Here is a 23,095-nt window from a genome sequence, read left to right as displayed (position 1 = left end):
AATCTGACCAAGAAAGCTTCTTACCAAAAGAAACACTGTTGCCTTCTATCCCCTTCCAGAAATCTCATTATTTCAGAAAAGAGGAGTAGAGTGGAACCATAGCCAGATGAAATTTTTAACAAGATAATATCTGCCTCTGGGGCTCATTAAAATTCCAAAGTAATTTATTTACAAATTAATTTATGTCTCCCTGGTCCCTTCACTCTCCCTAATCATCTATATGTCCCATCTCCTCTATCTCTTATAAAAAATGACTTATATAAGCTTCTGTGCCCCATTAGGGATTGGGAATAATTACTCTACGTTCTGTCCCCATGCACATTAATAAAATTTGTAAGCCTTTTCTCTTATTAATTTGGCTTTTGGCAGTTAATTTTTAGCAACTCTTCAGAGAGCAAAGGGAAGTTTTCTTTCTGCTCCTACAGTTTTGGTGCATCAGGATGTCAAAGTTGATCTGCTTATCTGGAAGCTACAATCAAGGGAATCCAGGATCTGACAAGCTAGCAGAGAAATTTTTATTGCACCATCTGAACTTTCTGTTGCTGCTAGCCTATCCAGGATATTAAAATAATAATGTCACAATGTTTAGACATGGTTAATTAAATACATGCTTCTCCTGGTGTAGAGCTTATCATCATAGAATAATTCAGGCCTCCTAGTTAGAGTGGCTCCCTTGTCATTCATGTTTGGCCAATCTCTGAAGTCTTGGAAGCACATTAACTTCCAACAGTCTGTCTCATGGGACACAACACTCTAGATAAACAGGCATTTCCAAGGGCGATCAATTACAAATCTGTGCCAATCAAATGGCAATTGATTAGTGATACTTCCTCAAGTCAGACCTTGATCGAAAGGGAAATGTGGAATGTGATATACAACATGGTTTCACTCTGGTTCAGAGTTCTAAAGTGGAGTTAGGAAACCGTTCTAAGGAGGACTACCTGGCCATCCTGCAATAATGCAAAAACCCAGGAGACTGTTTTAAACTTTCGAACTGGACCAAACTGCTCCAACTACAACATCCCAGGAAGCAGTTGAGCATCACCAGCTCTGCGACTCTTGAACAGCAACATCCAATGAACTATGGATTCATGTACTAAGCCAGACACCTAAACCAGTGGTAATTCCTTCAAAATAACTTCTGTTATCACCCTCATCTTTTTAAAAAAGACTTCCACGACTATCCCTCTTTTTGGAACACAATTTGGCTTGTAACTGAGTCAGTGTATTCTGAATTGAGATTCCTAAGACCCAATGAATGCCTTGTCTTATTGCTTTGCAATCTAGGCTTTTGCCTCTTTTTCACTGACACAAGTGGAAGACACAGAAACGAAAGGTTGGAGAGTTGCATTAGGTACTCTCAGGTTTTGCACTGAAAAATTATCTGCGTAAATGTGATGAAAACCACTCAGTAAAAGAGTAACCAGAAAGCAGTAAACAAAACAATTTCAAAAGCTAATATAGCTATGAATGTTCATGTTTCTTTCAGCTGAGTAGAAAGATTTTGTAGTTAATGGGCTGGGAATAGAAACCTCAGAAAGTTATCACCTTCCTAATGAGGCTGAATTAGTCCTAGAGTAAGGCTTTCCCTGAATCTGCTCAAAGAAAATTTAAAAGTAGGACTAAACAACGTGAAACCAATTCCAAGTAACTTAATTGTGTTTCTTTAAGAACCACTAACACTATTTAAAGAAAAACAACAAAATCCAGCACCTAACTACAAAAAATTCATAGTATTTGATATTCAAGTAAAAGCAATCAGTCATCCAAATAAGAAAATCTCATCTTTAACCAGGAGGGAATCAATAGAAACAGACATAGAAAGTATACAGATGATGGAATCTGGCAGGCAAGCAGTTTAAAAAGGTTATTATGAATAGCAACATATGTTCAAGAAGGTAAGTTGAAAAGAAGAGAAACAGACTATTTTTAAAATACCAACATAAAATTTCTGAAATTGAAAAATAAATATTTCAAATATTTCAAATAAATGTATGAAAACACAGAATCATAATTAAAAGACTAAAATAATCACCCATAGTATAGAATCAAGTAGTTAAATATATGCATATTTGGATTCCTAGAAGAGGGAAGTAGGGACAGAAAAAAAATTTGAAGAAATAATGGTCAGTTTCCAAATTTTAAGAAAATTATGTAACCACAAAAACAAGAAGGCCAATAAACCACAAGCTGAGTGAATGTAAAGACAATATGCCAAAACACAGAATAATCAAATTGCTAGATATCAGTGATAAACATAAACAAATAAATTCATAAATAAAATCAGCCGTAAGTGAAGGGAGGCACACATAATGTACAGAAGAGAAAGGTTAGGAAGGACAACAGACGTTATATCAGAAACTATTAATGCCAAAAGACAAAAGGGGAGATACATTATTAAATACATAGAATTCTATATTTATTAAAATTGTCTTTTAGAAATGAAGATGAGAGTTATTCTATGAACAGACTGGGGGAATGAAGAATAAGGATCATGACAGGGTAGGTTGAAGAAAGAGGAGAAATAATTTCATGGATATTTTCAATTCCTCCTACTCTGTTAGGTCGAGTTATAGAGAAGTCAATGCCTCACTCCAGCTGAGAAGAGGGAAGAGGACAGGGCCTGACTCAGGAGTGTAATTCTCTTGGATGCTTTGAACAGATCATCTAGCAACTGAACTACCAAATATTCTATGGTCAGCTCTGTGACTCACTGTAATAGGGTAAACACTTGGTTAAGCCCACTTCTCTGTGCTGACAGCATGTGGAACACAATTCTGAACCCTGCTCTGTGTCAGAGGGAGATTAGACCACGAGTATGATCCAGTTGGTGATAAGGTATCGGCAATGGAGGCCTTTGCCACACTGAATTACACGATGTAAATTCCACCCTTAGGCTGAGGGAGGAAGATGCTGTGAGTGTCTTCTAGCAGCCCTTCACCTGCACTTGAACCCTCTTGTTAAGGCATGTAAACATGACCTGAAATCAAGGATTCTGTCCATGCCTTCCCAAGCGAGGAGGTCCAAAAGCAAAGTGCCAACATGCAGAACTCCTTTTGGGTGCAGTCACTGAGACAAAGCATCATAAGCTTAGCCATCAGTTCCATCCAGAGTGGCAAGCAGCAGCCAACTCCCATAAGCTCATCAGTGTGCAGTAACTTGGACCAGCAAGCACCCTTCCTCACGAGATGTCTTCAGATAATAAGAACAATTAGTCTATAGAGAAGGGGGCTAGACAGTGCCTCCAATTCATTCTAATGCATCTGCCATTTCAGACACTAAACCAGAGAATGAGCTATAATAGTTCACTCTAGGAATGAGTTCCTTTTCCCAGATTTCCTAAACATTGTGAACAACCTTGAGTCAGATGGTGTAACTAACAACCAGAAAACCAGTACCATCATGTTTGACCAATTTTTTGGTGCTCCAGACATCTTCATGATCAGCCACTGTGATACCAGGGTTGTCAATAAGGCATAATTTCCCATGACATTTGACATTGAAAAAAGTTTTGATGTGAAAGCTGTAGCTGTGAAAAGAAGCTTTTAATGTTAAAATTTTGTAGTTGGTCTCCATGAGAAGGTACACGTGAGAATGGTGGCCAAATCAGAATTCCTGAGTTCTGTAAGCTTCAGGATAATGTGAGCGAAGAAACTTCATAAGCAGAAGACAGTGAATCTGGGATGTGGGAGGAACTGTGATCGGTGCTGAGAAAGTAGACCTCAGAGAACTTTAGGTCTCCAGACTAGCACTGGCAGGTTAGGTCATACTCATATTCAGGAGTACACAAATAACCTAGGACACATGCCAAATTTTATAATTTTAAATTTGCTTAAAAAAAGCAAAGGGATTAACTTTAGCACATACCAAAAAAGCTATGATAATATCCCAAACATCACTAGTAACTGCACTAGTTGAGTCCAGAGGCCCTTATCTGTCTCTGGATCTAACATGGGGAACTTGCTCAGTAAGCCCACAGATTTCATTTTGTTAGGCCTGTGTAGGAAATGCATGTAGGAAAGGCCTATGTGGACATGCCATGTGTGCAGACTTTAGGCTACCAAAGGAAATACTTTGGAATCTATTTTTCCAGATTTGATCTAGAGCTCTACTCTTCTACCTCCACAACAATGATAGACTTCCCAAAAGAAGGAGCCAGTAATTGTTTATATTACCAACACAATGCTAGTTTTAACATTCTTCCAAATCTTATAGATTGCCCCTAAATTCCACCACTTCCTGACAGTGATGAATGGGGTGACATTCTCAGAAGAACATGGCCATCCTTGTCGGCTTGGACTTAAACACCTGTAGTGAGGGCATCTGTTGTTGCACTGTCCAAGCACAAAAAGGCCTTACTGGAACATCATGTCTTGATTATAGAGGGAGCTCACAAAAGTGCCCATAAAATCTGCTTCAAGACCTTGATAGCTTGCAAGAAACACACATACTGTTGACACAGGTAAAAACCTCTTCACCTACTTAAGAAGTTGCAAGAAGTTTAAGCAGTCCAACAATTTATATATTCAAAGACTATCTGCAGAGCAGCAATCTTCCTGACTCTTTGTTCTTACGCCGCACTCTTGAGACAATGCAGATGCCAATTGTAGGATTGAAGCATAACTTCTTTTGCTAGACAGTTAAGGGCATTGAGTTTGAAGCTTCTGGCTAAACAATAGCTTTTGCAATTTCAAAGAACAAGTAAGTGGAGAACTATAGCCCTGTGCTGTTACATTTTTAAGCAAGTGTGTTGAGGTACAGGGTTAGAATCCTTGAAAAAAAGTTTTGTTAGGTTTGAGCGATGCAATTAGAAAGTAGTCTGTAACTGATTTGTCCAAAGTAGCATGTGTAAAATTTTTTTAAAAAGTGCAAAAAAGCCTTTAAAAGTTTTATACAGTTCTGTAAAGTTTTAAATAACATTTTAATGTCTTTTAAGAGGAATATCATATATATGTCTAACGATGTAAAACATGCTTTTGTGTAACCAGTAGTAACTATGTGCCTATCAAAAAGAAAGGTTTCTGAGGATGAAATGTTTGTCTGCCAAAATATTTGAAAGCATGTAATGAAGATAGTCCTAGGTATTAGAAAATATTGTATTTTTATTTTGCATGATTTGTAGCACCTACACTGTGTTTTGGTGGTGCTGAAACTGCGTCCTGAGTGAACATTCTCTTGGATTGTTAGGCAGATGTATTTTTAAAAGTAATATTCCTGAATAAAAAATAAGCTCTACTGGGCCAGGCATGGTGGCTCACGCCTGTAATCCTAGCACTTTGGGAGGCCGAGGCAGGCGGATCACCTGAGGCCAGGAGTTCAAAACCAGCCTGGCCAATATGGTGAAACCCTGTCTCTATTAAAAATACCGAAATTAGCCAGGCGTGGTGGTGCGTGCCTGTAGTCCCAGTTACTTAAGAGGCTGGGGCAAGAGAATTGCTTGAACCCAGGAGGCAGAGGTTGCAGTGAGCTGAGATCATACCACTACACTCCAGCCTGGGCGATAGGGTGAGACTCCGTCTCAACAAAACAAAACAAAAAAGCTCTACTGGATTTTTTTTATTTTTATTTTTTTATTATACTTTAAGTTCTAGGGTACATGTGCACAATGTGCAGGTTTGTTACATATGTATACTTGTGCCATGTTGGTGTGCTGCACCCATCAACTCGTCATTTACATCAGGTATAACTCCCAATGCCATCCTCCCCCCAACCCCCTTCCCATGATAGGCCCTGGTGTGTGATGTTCCCCTTCCAGAGTCCAAGTGATCTCGTTGATCAGTTCCCACCTATGAATGACAACATGCAGTGTTTGGTTTTCTGTTCTTGTGATAGCTTACTGAGAATGATGGTTTCCAGCTGCATCCATGTCCCTACAAAGGACACGAACTCATCCTTTTTTATGGCTGCATAGCATTCCATGGTGTATATGTGCCACATTTTCTTAATCCAGTCTGTCACTGGTGGACATTTGGGTTGCTTCCAAGTCTTTGCTATTGTGAATAGTGCCACAATAAACATACGTGTGCATGTGTCTTTATAGCAGCATGATTTATAATCCTTTGGGTATACACCCAGTAATGAGATGGCTGGGTCATATGGTAATTCTAGTTCTAGATCCTTGAGGAATCGCCATACTGTTTTCCACAATGGTTGAACCAGTTTACAATCCCACCAACAGTGTAAAAGTGTTCCTATTCCTCCACATCCTCTTCAGCACCTGTTGTTTCCTGACTTTTTAATGATTGCCATTCTAACTGGTGTGAGATGGTATCTCATCGTGGTTTTGATTTGCATTTCTCTGATGGCCAGTGATGACGAGCATTTTTTCATGTGTCTGTTGGCTGTATGCATGTCTTCTTTTGAGAAATGTCTGTTCATATCCTTTGCCCACTTTTTGATGGGGTTGTTTGTGGTTTTTTTCTCATAAATTTGAGTTCTTTGTAGGTTCTGGATATTAGTCCTTTGTCAGATGAGTAGATAGAAAATATTTCTCCCATTCTGTAGGTTGCCTGTTCACTCTGACGGTAGTTTCTTTTGCTGCGCAGAAGCTCTTTAGTTTAATTAGATCCCATTTGCCAATTTTGGCTTTTGTTGCCATTGCTTTTGGTGTTTTAGACATGAAGTCTACTGGGTTATTATAAAGCTATTCATTATAAAACTTTGTCTAAATGTAGAGTAATTAAGATAATGTGATATTGGGCAAATAAAAAATAAGTAGGCCAGCCGAATAGGAGAAACCAGAAACAATAAGCACATGTGGATATTTAAATTTTGACAAAAGGGGACTGTAGAACCATGGAAGAGATGAATGTCTCATCTCAACAAGTGGTGCGTTGACCTTCAGCTATCTACATGGAAAAGAACAAATGAAACTTGATTCCCCCACCTCCCAACAATACCTCAATATATAAGTTAGTTGGATTGTAGATATATATGTACACATCACATCTGTCATCTAAGCAAAAATGACCAGGTATCCAAATAAGCAGAAAAGTTTGATCTGTAATCATGAAAAAAATTAATCAATAGAAACAGACCTGGAAGCAATAAAGATGATGACCTTTGCAGAAAAGTATGTTAAAGTGGCTATTAAAATGTGCTGTATATATTAAGGAAGAAAGCGTACATCATGAAATTGATTTGGAAAGAAATGGAAGATGTAAGACAGGACTTACATGAAATTGAAAAATAAATACATAAAATGAAAAAAATATTGATTGCGATTAATGGCCAATTGGCCACTGCAGAATTAAAAAATGAATGAATTTGAAGATACAGCAACAGAAACTATTCAAAATGAAGTTTGGACAAAAATAAAAGACTAAAAACATTTTCACTAAAATGTAATGCTCTAAACTTTTAGAAAATAATACAGACTATATGGTTTGAGAGTAGGAAAAGAGGTCTTGCTGACATCATAGAATTGTTTGAGTTGAAGTGATAGAAACTAAGTATCAGTGGAAAGAGAGGAGGTGTAGTCAGAGAACGGGATGCATACAACTGAGGTTATGAGGGGGCTACACAATGACAAGCTCTAGGTTATGACCACAGAAGGAAATGGTTGAGATAGGATAGGGGATTAATGGAGAAGTGTGAAAGGACATGAGAGGTGCAGAGTTATGTGGCTTCCTTATGGTTTCATAAGGAAATTAATAATTGACAATTAATAACTATGTCAATATAATGAATAATATGAATTAATAATTGACAGAACTAGACTTCAAACCCCATTTTTGCTTACTTTGAAGTCATACTACTTTCAAAGGAAAAATTCTTATGAAATCGTAAAATATGGCACAATAATTAAACCTGACAATTTCATGGGCCCAAAGTAGAAGTTTTACATCTGAATTAAAGGAATATGTTAGAATCAAAACTTTCAGTGTTGTTTTTCTCCAGAGAACTCAGCTAACAAACTGATATTCTGTGCTCAGGTGTGAGCCAGCCATACTAACACTATGCATGCACCTTGACACCTATGACTGCCACAGTATCACTTAGCAAATTGTGGATTTATTTAGCTAATAAGAATTGCATTGCATATTCACTACATGTCCGTATGGTGCACTTTTGGAAATTTGCATTTACCTCCCAGCTTGACCATACAAGTAGCCTTTCTTAGGGTCTAGGCAAAAAAAAAAAAAAAAGTATATTCCAAGTGGATAAAAATCTGGCTCTGGATTTGAAAGGAAAGAGGAGGAATACAAAAGGAGGATATTCTAGAAAGAAAGATACATAAGCATTTTTCTTTCAATAGGGTCACAAATAACAATTTAAGTATAAAATTAGATTGTTTAACACAACTCTCAATATTGTTTGTGGACAGCAGTTTGTTCATTTTTCAAACAGTTAATGTTTAAAAATTACTTATATTTCAAGGTTATATTGTTTTTTTAACATTAAACTTCGCATGTTGAGATAATTGTAGATTTATATACAGTTTTAAAATAGAATTTAAAAAAGATCCTGTGAACCCTTTTTCCAATTTCTTCTAAAAGTAACTTCTTGCAAAATTGTATCAAAATATAACAACCAGGATATTGACATTGATAAAATTCACCTATCTTAATCAGAGTTCTCCAATTTTACTTACACTAATTTGTGTGTAATGTGTGTACATTTAATTCTATGCAAGTATATCACCTGACTTGTTCTATCCACCACCATAGCCAAGATGCAAAACAGTTCCATCACTACAAAGATCCTTCATCTTTCCAGTTTATAAACCTACCCACATCTATTTTTTCCTTCCCTGTCCTTGACCCTGACAACCACTAATCTGATCTCAATCTCTATAATTTCATCTTTTCAAGAATGTTATCAGATGGAGTTTTTTAGCATGTAACCCCTGTGACTGGATTTTTCACTCAAACTAACTTTCTAGAGATTCTTTCAAGTGGATGAGTATAGTCAATAGTTTGTTTATTTTTATTATTGAGTAGTGTTTCATGGTATAGATATACTAGTTTGTTTAATTGTTGAACCCAGCTGAAGGGCACCTGGCTTGTTTCCAGTTTGTAGCTGTGATAAATAAAGCTGTTACCAACATTTGTGTACAGGTGTTTGCTTGAATATAAATTTTCATTTCTCTAAGATAAATGTCCAAATTGCAAATGCCATGTCAAATGGTAATTGTATGTTGAGTTTTACAAGAGATTAACAAACTGTTTTCTAGGGAGGTATATTGCTTTTATTTCAATAAAAATAGTGTTTTGATCACTTACCAAGAATCAGCTACATAATTTATTAATTCATGTATCCATTCCTTCCACAAATATTTACTGATTGCTTACTATACTCACACATCACTCTTCAAGAACTGCAGATAGAGTAATGAACAAGACATTTTCCCTAATTTGTTCTAGTGCAAGAAGAAAACAACAAAACACGTAATGTTAGATGATTAAGAACCTGATAGCATTAAGGTCATTTTGGTGAAGGCACTCAGGGAAGGCTTCTCAGAGGTGGTGATATACAAGCTGACAAATGCCTAATGAGATGAAAGAAGCCCTGCACATATCTGGAAATAGATGGTTCCAAGAGAAGGGGAAGGCAAGTGTGGAGGCTCTAGGCCATAAATGAGATAGGCAAGTTTGTAGAAGAGAAAGGAAAGAAGTGTGGCCAGAGACCTCCTACTGAAAGAGAGGGAGGAATAGGGAAAAAGATGGAAGAGGCAAATATGTCTCTCATTATATAGTCTTTTCCAGTCTAAAGAAGATGTTGAGATGTCAATCAGTTTGTCACTTGAAATGGTTAGGTGCTTTTCCATCAAGGTGGGATAGGATTCAATTGGTAAAGGTTCATTTCATGACTTGTGGAAAATAGACAATATGGAGTGTGTACAGTGAGGGTTCGGCAGGAAAATATAAGCCACTTTATCTCATATGAGTCCACTGCAGGTGGGGCCCAAACCCACCAGTGAGTCTAGTCACATTTAGAGAGAAGGAGACTACTGGCAGTCAGGATCCAAATCCCAGCCAATGCCGCCATTTTTTGATAGAAGTTTGGAAAGGTAGCATTCCTAGATACAGTTTGACTTAATGAGACAATTATGGTCTCTAAAGTTAAACATAGTTAGTTTGACTCTTGACTTCCATTCACTAGTAGCCTCAGTTAACTTATTTAATCTTTCTGAATTCTGATTTCCTCATTTATGAATAAAATAATAAGCCTCATGAAATTGTGTACAGTTAGACAAAACAATGAAATAACTATTTGCCACTAGAGTCTTGGCTTATGGCTCACATTTGCCACCACAAAAAATCAGTAGAGGCTCAGAAAGCTTTTCCTGGCATTTCTTAGCAGAAGATCCCCTCCTCAAATAACTAACATTTTGTATTAGGTACAGATTTAAAAAGTGACAACTAACAAACCAAAACGTTCACATTTATGTAGAGGTCAGAATTTGACCTCAAATTTATATCAGCAACTTACTCCACCAAACAAATGAACATTTAAAAAAGTGTGAATATCTTTGTGATTTAAAATGTTTTTGTGGTTTTGAGTAAAGGTAGAAACCAACTGCTAATTGCACATCTGCGATTACTGTGATCAACATTAATTCGCTATAAATTAAGTTTGATTATTGTTGTTTATCTATAAACAACATATGCAAAGGGGCTTACTATTTGAAAACACATCTATGGTCTTGGCAGAGTAGGAATTAGGAACAGGTTTCAAGATAAATAAAAACACTCGACTGTCTTGATTCATATAAGAATAATAGAAAACCTATAAAAAGGAAAACTGCTTCCGCACTTAGATTGAAAAGTGACATGATTTAAAGTGTTTTTACTTCCTTAATACACTTTGTATATTTCCATGAACAATGAAATGCATTGAAATTGGAGACGTTCTTTTTTCTTTTTTTTATTTTTTTGAGACAGAGTCTCACTCTGTCGCCCAGGCTGGAGTGCAGTGGCACCGTGTCGGCTCACTGTAACCTCCGTGGTGGAGACGTTCTTTTAAGGGAATCAGAAAAAGGTTTTAGTTGGTTTTTGTAGTTTTCTCATATTCATTCTCAAGCATGCTTGTCTGCCTAGAATGCCAAAACAAATGATCACCTCTTTAAACAAGGACAAACAACTGATTCCCTGATAGAATTAATGTTACACTGGGGTAACTTGTCTGCTTAATTCAAGTTAGCAATGTGATTAAAACTGTGTGATGCTGGGCAAAAATGAATTGAGGTAATTATCTATAAAAGCATTCAGAGAGCCAAGCAGTCCCTTCGTACTTTTTGGGAGGATTGCGGATCTACCAAGACAACTAATTTATTCAGGGAGTAGCTGAAGCTTATGATTTTTATTTCCAGTTTTTTCCTAATCAGATTGCTTTTCTCAGTTCATACCTTATCCTTCATGTCAAATCTCAAAAATTTAAGAAAAGAGAATGAGCAGTCATCATCTCCCCAATACTTTGTACCATTAAGAAGCCAACAAATATGGAATTATGACTAAGGTTCTTCTAAAACCACAGAAGCCATTAATACGTATAGACATCATCAGGTTAAACATCTAGATTGTCAGAATTCTGAGACTTAGAGTCCATTAGGAAAAAGGAACTCGGGACTCACTGAAGACTATTCAACTGCCATTTTAAAAATGACTAGTTTGGGCCGGGCGCGGTGGCTCAGGCCTGTAATCCCAGCACTTGGGGAGGCCGAGGCTTGCAGATCACAAGGTCAGGAGATCTAGACCATCCTGACTAACACGGTGAAACCCCGTCTCTACTAAAAATACAAAAAATTAGCTGGGCGCGGTGGCGGGCGCCTGTAGTCCAGCTACTTGGGAGGCTGAGGCAGGAGAACCGCGTGAACCCGGGAGGCGGAACTTGCAGTGAGCCGATAACGCCACTGCACTCCAGCCTGGGCGACAGAGCGAGACTCTGTCTCAAAAAAAAAAAAAAAAAAAAGACTAGTTTGGCTGGGTGCATGGCTCACACCTGTAATCTCAGTACTTTGAGAGGCTGAGTCTGGCGGATTGCTTGAACTCAGGAGTTCAAGACCAGCCTGGCAACATGGTGAGACTCGTCTTTACTAAAAATACACACACAAAAAAAGCCTGACCTGGTGGTGCGGGCCTGTGGTTCCAGAGACTTAGGAGGCTGAGGTGGGAAAATTGCTTGAGCCCAAGGGGTGAGGGTTAGAGTAAGCTGAGATCGCACCACTGACCTCCAGCCTCGGTGACAGAGGAAGACCTTATCTCAAAAAAAAAGACACAAACAAACAAACAAAAAACAGCAACAACAACAACAACAAAGTCACTATTCCATTTAGAATCTTTTCCAGTCTTCATGTTTTTTTACATTTTGCATAGAAAGGTTCTGTCGGCTGGGCGCCGTGGCTCACCCCTGTAATCCCAGCACTTTGGGAGGTTGAGGCGGGTGGATCAGGAGGTCAGGAGTTGGAGACCAGTCTCCAAGATGGTGAAACTCTGTCTCTACTAAAAATACATAAATTAGCTGGGCGCTGTATTCCCAGTTACTCAGAAGGCTGAGGCAGGAGAACTGCTTGAACCACCTGGGAGGCGGACGTTGCAGGAAGCGAAGATCAGGCCACTGCACTCCAGCCTGGGCGACAGAGTGAGATTCCATCTCAAGAAAAAAAAAAAGAAAGGAAAGGTTCTGTCAAACCTATTGCCTAAATGTCATCACTTGCTTAACTGGTTCATGTTTCTTTTTATTTTTTCTTCTAAAATTCTTCTCCTAAAAAAAAGCAATGAATGTTTTGTGGTAATGATTTTAAGTCAGGTTGCATACGAAGTCATTGTTTTCAGCATTTGTCTCCTTAAGTTAGAAAAGACCCTGAAAAATCTGAAAAGATCAGAAAAATTGCTTGTACATACAGTTAGGAAGTACTAACTACAACCAAATTGCTTAACCAGAAAAAAAATCGGTAAGTTATTTGTGATGCTTTTAATATAAATAATATTCAATATATAAAATATAATTATGTAATGTAAATAATATTTTGTTTAATATTTGCTACCAAAAGCGTCATCTAAAAAGGGTCATCTGAAACCTCTTTTTTTCTTGCCTGTTTTTTTTTTTGTTTTTTTTTTTTTTGAGACAGAGTCTTGCGGTGTTACCCAGGCTGGAGTGCAGTGGCACAATCTTAGCTCACTGCAACCTCCGCCTCCTGGGTTCAAGCGATGCTCCTTTTCTCAGCCTCCCCAGTAGCTGGGATTGCAGGTGCTCACCACCATGCCTGGCTATTTTTTTTTTTTTTTTGTATTTTTAGTGGAGATGGGGTTTCATCATGTTGGCCAGGCTGGTCTCCAGCTCCTGACCTCAGGTGAGCCACCTGCTTTGACTCAGTGTGATTGATACTTATAAGAAGAAAGATTATGACACACACAGAGACTGAGAGGGGACACTGTGAAGACACAGGGAGATGGCAGCCATCTGCAGGCCCAGGAGAAAGGCCTCAGAAGAAACCAAACCTGCTGACACTCTGATTTTGAACTCTAGTCTCCAGAAGTGTAAAAAAATAAATTTCTGTCATCTAACCCACCCAGGCTATGGTATTTTGTTGTGGCAATCATAGCAAACTAATACAGGAGCTGTTGTGTATTACTTTACTATATCTTCAGATAGTTCCAGAGAACCCAGAAAACTGGATTTTTGGTAAAAAGTTCTGATTTTTAAATCTCAGAAGCTAAATCAAATTTATTTAAAACGTTGCAAGATAAAACTCTCTAGGTAAAATAGAACAGGGTTAATTTATGTTGTGCATATGGGGGTCCTAGCACATAATGATTATTTAACAAATGTTAGTATTTCTTGACTTCTCAGGTAATAGTAAATTTTTGTGGCAGTGTTGAAAATACAGTCACTTATCATGGAAAACTTCTCTGGAGTCTTAGGAATATACACCATTTAGATTGACTGCTATCTTCTATTTCTGTCCTTTCCATTTAGAGCTGACATAAAAAAGAACCCTCGAGAGGACTGAGTCTGGAAAAATGTGAGAAGAAAGTTAATATGGGCATATTTCTGAGAAACGACAAAAGGACGTATCAAGAAATTTCATTTCTAAGAGGTACAGCAATCTTTTTTCCTATTGACGAGCACTAGCATGGAGACCATGCAAGACTGGGTTGTTGTGTCTTTTGTTGGAGATCTCAGCGAACACACCAGAAAGACAGAAAGTTACAAAGGCAGATTCCTAGTTGTCAGTTTGCCAAAACTCAAATTATGGGAAGAGTCACTGAGAGAGTCTCATTTCCTTCTAAAAGTGAAGTGTGAATTTAGAAGGTGATGTAGGAAAAGCACAAAAGATGACACATAGGAATCTCAGGACAAGCTTAGTTGAAGGTCTTTTTGCCTTTGGAAAACAAAACAAAACAAAACAAAACAAAAGAGGGTAGCGATTAAAAGAGTAATTCAACATCAGACTCTCTATTACCACCATGCTGTATTCATTAAGGCTGCGTTTTCATCCTGGCTTGGGTTCACCATTGCCATGGACAAGGGAAAAAGTTGTATTTCCTGTTGCAGTGGAATATTTTTATAGTGTGACTCTAAAAGTTTTTAATTGCAATTCCAAATTAAAATATATATGTTTATTTTTACTTTACTATTCAACACACACATATACATTGTCAATCAAAATAACAGACACAGAGAGGCTGTCCAAAAATAAGATGTCTATTTGGGAATAGAGCATTGCAAAAGGAATATACATCCATAGTAAACTATGGATATACAAAAGGAATATACATCCATGCATATTCAGGGAAGTAAAGAAAGACAAAAATTTTACAGAAAAAGAATGAGAAAAATTACCTAATCTTTTTTTTTTTTTTTTTTTTTGAGACGGAGTCTTGCTCTGTCCCCCAGGCTGGAGTGCAGTGGCGCAATCTCGGCTCACTGCAAGCTCCGCTTCCCGGGTTCACGCCATTCTCCTGCCTCAGCCTCCCGAGTAGCTGGGACTACAGGCGCCCGCCACTGCGCCCGGTTAATTTTTTCTATTTTTAGTAGAGACGGGGTTTCACCATGGTCTCGATCTCCTGACCTTGTGATCCGCCCGCCTCGGCCTCCCAAAGTGCTGGGATTACAAGCGTGAGCCACTGCGCCCGGCCTACCTAATCATTTTGAAATAATTCTCCATTGCTTCAGAGATTAAAACAAAGGTGACACTGGTCCAACTTTGGCCACGCAGCTGCTGAGTGGATGTCTTTGCAGAAATATTTTTTGTATAAGTTTGTGACGGACTTTGGGCAAGGTTGTGGTTTCATTATAAAGTATACGAGCATGAGAACCTTCTCTCTTTATAGCCTTCCCCACCTCTTTGTGTCATACTTTTCTTAACATTAGTAGCTCCATTTGGATTCTGATGACTTTCACATTTCCTCCTTTTGATCAAGATCTTTCTCTGAAAGTATCACTGATAAATTACACTACAGTTAAGACTTGTTGTCCCTTGACTCCAGAATGTACCTGTCCCAGTTGCTGGTCTCATTCCACACTGGGGAGAATGATGAGCAAGTAGGATTCAGTGTCAACATTCTTTTAGCCATATTTGAGCAGCAATGGAGGTTTAAAAGGAGTGGCTCTCATGCTAAGTCTACTCAGAGTTCACTATTAAGTTCAATCTTGTCTGTTCCATAGTCTTTTGGTGCCAGCTCAAAGTGTAGGGTCAGTATCATTTTGTTAGAAGTTGCACTTCTGCAAAACTTTAATTAGTAAAAGATATAAAGTTCAAACAAGGAAAATATGAAGTAATATTAATATTAATGTGACAATTCCAGTTTATGTAATGGTTTTGAGCCATAAACCTAGACTTAAAGGTCACCAATTGCATGGATCAAATAAGCATAGGGAATTAGATGAAGTATTTTGTAAGCACGTGGCTTGTTTGCTTATTTTGTATATATGAGTGTCAACTTTTCCCAGAGAAATTTATCTAGATTGGCATGTAGTACTAGTAATAGTACATATATATTTTTTAAAATTCAACCAATGGGTACTGAAGGATTTCTTAGGCTAGCTTATGTTAAGTTACCAGCAGAAACTATTGACTATGAAATTTCAATTAATCATTACCTTGTCAAGTATAAAAGGAAGCAAGTGGGGTAAGATTCTTACTATGATTGGGAGTCTTGTCTCTGCGTCTTGAGAAAAGCTTTTTATACTATGAAAACATTAACTTCTCCTAGTTTGTAATTTGAGTGTTTCTGGTCACAACATCTGGCAGTTTAGCGAACATTTTATGTGGTCCATACATCAGATACAGGGTTTCTTTCTTAAAATTCATCTAGTTTCAACTTCTATATTGCTTTTTATAGGAACGGAGTAGCTTTTGTTTTAGTTACAGATTTGTAGCCAAATACTGGAGAAAATTAGGAAATTTCAGGAACTGATTCAGTCAGAGATAATAGGAACATAAAACAATGCACAGGTGTATTAATAGTTTTTCTCTGGAAATATAACGTTTTCTTTCCACATTGATCATATAGGAATCTCAGATTTAAAACCTCTTGAAGCTGGGCACGGTAGCTCATGCCTGTAATCCCAGCACTTTGGGAGGCCAAGGTGGGCAGATCACAAGGTCAAGAGATTGAGACCATCCTGGCCAAAATGGTGAAAACCCGTCTCTACTAAAAATACAAAAATTAGCTGGGTGTGGTTGTGTGCCTGTAGTCCCAGCTACTCAGGAGTCTGAGGCAGGAGAATCCCTTGAACCTAGAAGGCGGAGTTTGCAGTGAGCTGAGATCGCGCCACTGAACTCCAGCCTAGTGACAGAGTGAGACTCTGTCTCAAAAAAACAAATAAACAAACAAAAAAAACCTTTTAAGGGTAGGAACCCAAACTAAGGCATACCTTAGATTTTTCATAGTGTCTAAAGGTTCTTGAGACTGCCAGGAAGTGACAATTTTTACTTACTGTAAGGCTGCAAACTCCTAAAGCTGGACATTCTATGCACATTTTACGTGATGACATTTTAGTCAAAGCCTTGGTAATATTTAACATAATCAATGTTTCTAATTGTATTCTGTTTACAAAGACAGAGCAGATTTTTATTAAACTTGTGTAAACAAAAAGTAAGAATATACACAAACAGCTTCCAAATTTTAGATAAATCAAGTAGGGAGGAAAAGCAAATTTCTCCTCTATTGTTCACAAAAGTATACTTTACCAGATTGTTTAAAACTATAGATAGCTTATAAAGGAAAATTTTCTTGAATCGAGAAAACAAAACATTTAAGTAAATAACCAGCAATGTTTTAATTAAAAGTGATAAAACATTGTCTTTATCAATTACTTAATTTCATGTAATTAATTTATTTTTGCTTTAACTTGGTTAGCAGTTATAGAATGTATCCATTTTTACAATTAGAGTTCTGAAAATTTTTATTTAGTCCATTTATTTTAAAGTTATCAGAAATCTGTGTTTAAGAGTACTAGTTAGAAAAAAGCAATTTTGGAACAGAGCTGATTGGAAATGCTTTTAGAGAACTCGAAACAATAACTATGCATAGTGAAAGCTTGAAATAGCTTATGGTTAAAATCTGATGAAAATTTTCAATTGACGAAGAAATTTGCTAAATTTACTACATGTAGCATTTTAAGGTAACCAGATTCATGAGTGATAGTGTAACATCGGGACCATCCGATTTAATAAATTCTATAAAATCTTTAGAACATTAGCATTAATTACATATCCATACAAATAGAACTGTAGAAAAGATTTAGCATAATTAAAATTATGATTGATAATATAGTAGACTTATGAATTTGTATAATTTTTCAAACATATTTAACAGCTTTATACCCATAAATGTAACTGAAAGAGTGTATAGTATCACTATCATTTGACAATATCTCCCACATAATTTAGCAAATAAGTCAAATTATTTAGCATCACTACAAGAAAAGAGATACACTCTTTGAGGCATTAGAGGCACTTAACTAGAAAGTTCCAAATTTAATTTTATCCCCAAAAGATTTAATTTAGGATTTTGGTTCTGGGGAAACCTGCCAAAGATTTCAAAAGATTCAAAACACTTGATCAAAACAAAATCAGCTTTTGATAGAGCTGGAGGTCATTATTCTAAGTGAAGTAACACTAGAGTGGAAAACCAAAAATTGTATTTTCACACTTATAAGTAGGGGCTAAGCTAAGAGTATGTAAAGGCATACAGAGTAATACAATGGACAGTAGCCACTCAGAAGAGGAAGGGTAGGAGGGTGGCTAGATATAAAAACCTACCCATTAGGTGCAATGTACACTAGTTTGGTGATGGGTACACGAGAATCTCAGAACTCACCACTATATTATTCATCCATGTAACAAAATACTACTCGTACTCCCAAAACTATTAAAACGAAATTAAAACAATGACAAAAAGGAAAAAAAAATTAAAAACCCAAAATTATAGGTTATGTAAAATAATATTTATTTATCCAGAGTTATAGTCAAAATATTTCAAAAGCAAAACAAAAAGTTATATGGATATAAAAACATTAACCCTTTAAAAACTCAGTTTTCCTAAGTAACGAAAAAACTAATAAAGACAACATAGAAAATTATTTTGATAAAACATGAAATATCTTTATTTTTTAGGTCAGCTACCAAAAAGGTAAAGACGTAAAGAAAAACCTTCTGCAGTATGATTTCTTATTCTTATGAGATGCCTTCTTAAATTACCTGGAAGTCAAACCTAATGAAAATGGTACTTGCATTTAATCAGATACAAGAAAAATGTGTACAGAATCGTGACTGTACACCATGTTATAGAGAAATACAGACAAAGAAAATAGTACCTTGAGCATGGAGTGCATAACTCTTAGTAAGAGCATGGGAAATTTCCTGGTTACATGAAACTATTCAGACATATGAAGAAAAGCCACGAATATAGAATCAAGTTATACTGGGTAAAAACATTTCATTTCTAGGCCTTTAAGATAAACATTTCATTATCTGGCCACAACAAAAGTTGGAACCAGAGAAAAATAGTTACAGGAGCTGATGAAAGGTTGAAAAAGAGAGTTAGCACCCCAACCAGGCAAAAAGATACATGATTTCAAGAGAAGAAAAAAAAGACAATAATGCATAATTTGCAAATTACATGCAGTAAGGTAGAACAAAAGTTGAACTTCTGAGATACACGTGTGAGAAATTTCAAAAAGACGCATTTCCAAATTAAAAATTAATACCTCATGCAATGTAACTAAAAGTGAATCAATACTTTAAGGAAACCTTGTTCTAACATTAGGCACCCATTTGTTTTTAGTTTTGTATTAATGTGTTTTTAATATCAAAAGTCTATCTTTAGAAAGACTACTATAAATAATCACCTTTTAATTCTAGCCAACTTGATCACACACATAACTCCTTTCATAAGTTTCTTTTTCATGAACCTTATTATGACTTACACAGATCATATATAGCATCCTTGGATTTCTCTTTTGTCCTATACTTCCTCTTTCTTACATAATCAGTTATTTTACTTTAGGGGAAGCAGTTACCATACAAGATTCTTTTTTATACAAAATTTTTCTCTTCATTTTAACCTTTCTTACCAAAAATACATTTTCATATCTGTAACTTTCCCCATATCTCTCTCTCTCCTACTTTTGGTTTCTTTCTCTGTTGCTTCTATTTCCTTCCTAAATATGTATTTTAAAGCAACCTTCAAATGACTTCTGAATTAGAAAAAATTATGCTTTTTCAATAAATATCGTGTTTTTATATCTTATTCATAATTTTTAAAAATTAAAAACATCTTTTTTGGCACACTTTATATAATTATACGTATTTATATACAGTTACATAAAAATTATATATATATATAAATTAGAATTTTTAATCTTAGTAACTTTAAAATTTAGTGAAGACCCAGGAGGCAAGAAATCTTGAATTGTCTGTAACATGTCAATATGTTATAGACAAGAAGCATTTTATAATTTTAGAAACATATTTCCCTGTAACATAATTTGTTTTAATCTTATTTGGAAATAATCCAGTGTTTAATAAATATCTATTATTTAATGTAACTTTAAGGTTTCAAATGACATGAAACATTTATTTATAAATGTTTATCTCGTTTACAATTACCTTTTAACAACATTAGACAAAGCTGTTAATCATTTTAAGATACTTTCCTGGTTAACTATTTTTATAGCCTGTGAATATTAGTTGTTCACCTAAGTAAAAATGTTTACTTGGTAACTCAGAAGATACAGCTATTTTCACTAAACTAATAATGTTAAATAGGTCTTATTTATCAAAAAATTACACAAAGATCATTCCATTTTAGGCTGCATGTATAGTTTCATAATCTTTATCTCAAACCCTGACACCTTAAATATATAGCAGAGACACATATAAAGCTGTCTGAACAGTAAATCCAGGTAAAAATATAGGCTGATAATTCTGAAAACCTTTTTTTTAAATTTTACTGATAATTTTAAAACCAGCTTATTTATTAAAAATTTACTGGAGTCATGCAAACTAAAGGCATTTAGGTTAATTGCTATATATTTTATCTTGTATATGAACATTCTTTTATCCTTAAGAAATTTTTGAACAACTATACCAGCTTTGACCATGTAGACATACCATATAACATAATACATGAACATATACATATGTAAACCCATCTAAATGCACATACACACACAAATAAAGACATTATAGCTTTCACTTCTGAATTTTAGTCATAAGATAGTAAAACAAAACAAAACGAAAACTCACTAGTTTATAACGGACCCTTAGATTCAAATTATATTTCTGAAAAAATTGAGACTTGTTTGCATAGCTAAACTTTATGTGTCTTGACAGGTAATCTAATAAAGCCTGTAGACTAAAATTTTGGGTAAAGGTATTTCCATGGTACTTTCATTTATTTAAGTAAAAATATTTAAGTAAAAAAAATTCTTTTACCCTTTTTTGTAAATCAATTTAAAATAACTTTGGGGTTAAATTTTTAAAATTTATATTTAGCTAGGACTGGCTGAATTGTATAAGAAAAACACAATCTCTAAGCAGTGTTACATTTATAACAAATCTATCTTTTGTTGGCTGGTCTAGTTTGCTTGATTAACAAATGCAGCTAGGTGAGAATTTTAGCAGGTTTTTTTTTTTTTTTCACCTTTTCCTTTTAGCTTCTTTAGGGCAGGAAAAGTAACAGTTTTTTGCTAGACAGAGATGTATTATTGTGCTAAGTTCAAGATTTTGACCAGAGAGCCTAACATTTATAAACAATTATCTAGTTTTTTTAGATTATTAATTTTTAAATTAAGCATTCCATTGTTGTATACAATGTTAGACAACTATGAATTTATATTTCTAAAAGGTTGTCTAGGCTGTTGGTTACTATGGAGAGGTTGTAATTTGTAAGGCCATTAATTTGGAGGACTTTTAAGACTTTTTTTCCTTTTTAATCTTGGTTGGAATTCCATAAGCAGTGAGTTTTTTCTCAACATTAGTAGAAAAGTCAGCAGATTCAAAGTAGACAGAAAAAGAGAGAGAGAGAGTAAGAGAGAGAGAGAGAGAGAAAGAGAGAAACAGAAAAATTAGAAGACACCGTATGTTCCCCCTACAGCTGCAGGTTTTTTAAATAATGACCATCTCTGAATGGTCATTGATAATATGAACAGTTCTGAATTATCCTTGATGTAATTGGTCTATCAGTTTAAAAATATGCACAAGTGTAGGCCGTAATATGTAGCTGACCGGAGTTCAAGAAAATTTGGCATGCCTTAAGTTTAAGAATTTCATTTCATTCCTTATTAATCCCTTGAGAATAATGAAAATCTTATAAATCCTGTCAGAAAATGTCAGAATTTCAGACCAGTGTTTTAGATGATGGCAACTACCCTAGTGGCTTTTATATCAGCCATTCTGAATTCCCTTCCATAATGTTTATTTTTGCTCTTAAAATATTTTTAGAAAACAGCAAGGGAATGCAGTCAACCCAAATAAAAATAGACTAAGATGAATGTATTCAAAACATTTTAACCCAGGCATGCAGATGAAACAAAATTTTGAACTAGGCATGCAAAGCAGAGGAGACATGTCTCACAGACAGAATGTAAATTCTGTAGAAATAAAGAATATTTAATCTAGAAAGACACTTCTTATCTTTATACCAAAAAGGACTCACTACCAGAAAAGATGAAAAGACTTTTATCATCCCAGGAGGTATACATGGTCCTTTACTAAGATGACCTTATCCAAACCAGAAACCAAGTAAAGCCAAAAAATCTCTACCAAAAGGATGGAGAATTAATCTGAGTAAAGACTCACCAGGGCAAAAAAAAGCAAGCTGTGAAAGTGGAGAACTCAAATGTGTATTACACACCGGTTCTGAGAATTGCTAATTCCTTCATATAGTGAACTTCTTAAGATCCTATTTCTGACATCATATATATCAACCTGAATAACAAACAGAAACACTGTCTAACAGAAAGTAATGTTTATTTGGAAATACGGCATTGCAAAGGGACTACATATGCCATGGTAAACTATGTATATTTGGGGAGGCAGAAAAGGCAAATGTTTTTAAAGGAAAAAAATAAGGAGAATAACATAGTTGTTTTGAAATAATTATTCTTGGCTACAAGGATAATTAATAACAAGGATGGTGCTAGTCTGAAGTTGGATAGGCCATTTCTTGGCAGATGTTCTTATAGAAGTATTTTTGTGTAAGGTTGTGATGGCCTTTATGCAAGGTTATGGTCTTTGCAGTCTTTTTTGTCATCAGACATTCAAGAATGTAAACTCTCTCCTTAGGGACTTTCTTGACTCTAGTTTTTAGGGCTTTCTTAAGATTAGTGACTCAATTTTGATTCTGACCATTTTTCACAACAAGTATGCTGCTAAAACCAATGTTTTATGAAACATTTTATGAAACATTACAATATATGTAATATCCCATAGTATTTTCCATTCTTTTTCAGTTTTCAAAACTACTGGTCATAGTCACCAAATTGACTTTAGTATACTTTGTATGGGTTGTAACCCAAAATTTAAAAATGTAAGACATTGAAAAACTGCTTTTAAAATTTTGGGTATTGAAAGGACCTAAGAACAGTCAATAGTCCGATAATTCGGTTTCAGGGTGAGTTAGTTGTAATCTTTATCATA

This window comes from Theropithecus gelada, chromosome 14, assembly GCF_003255815.1.
Source record: "Theropithecus gelada isolate Dixy chromosome 14, Tgel_1.0, whole genome shotgun sequence".
Lineage (NCBI taxonomy): Eukaryota > Metazoa > Chordata > Mammalia > Primates > Cercopithecidae > Theropithecus > Theropithecus gelada.
The sequence above is the reverse complement of the archived record's forward strand: the minus strand, read 5'-3'. Positions refer to the sequence as shown.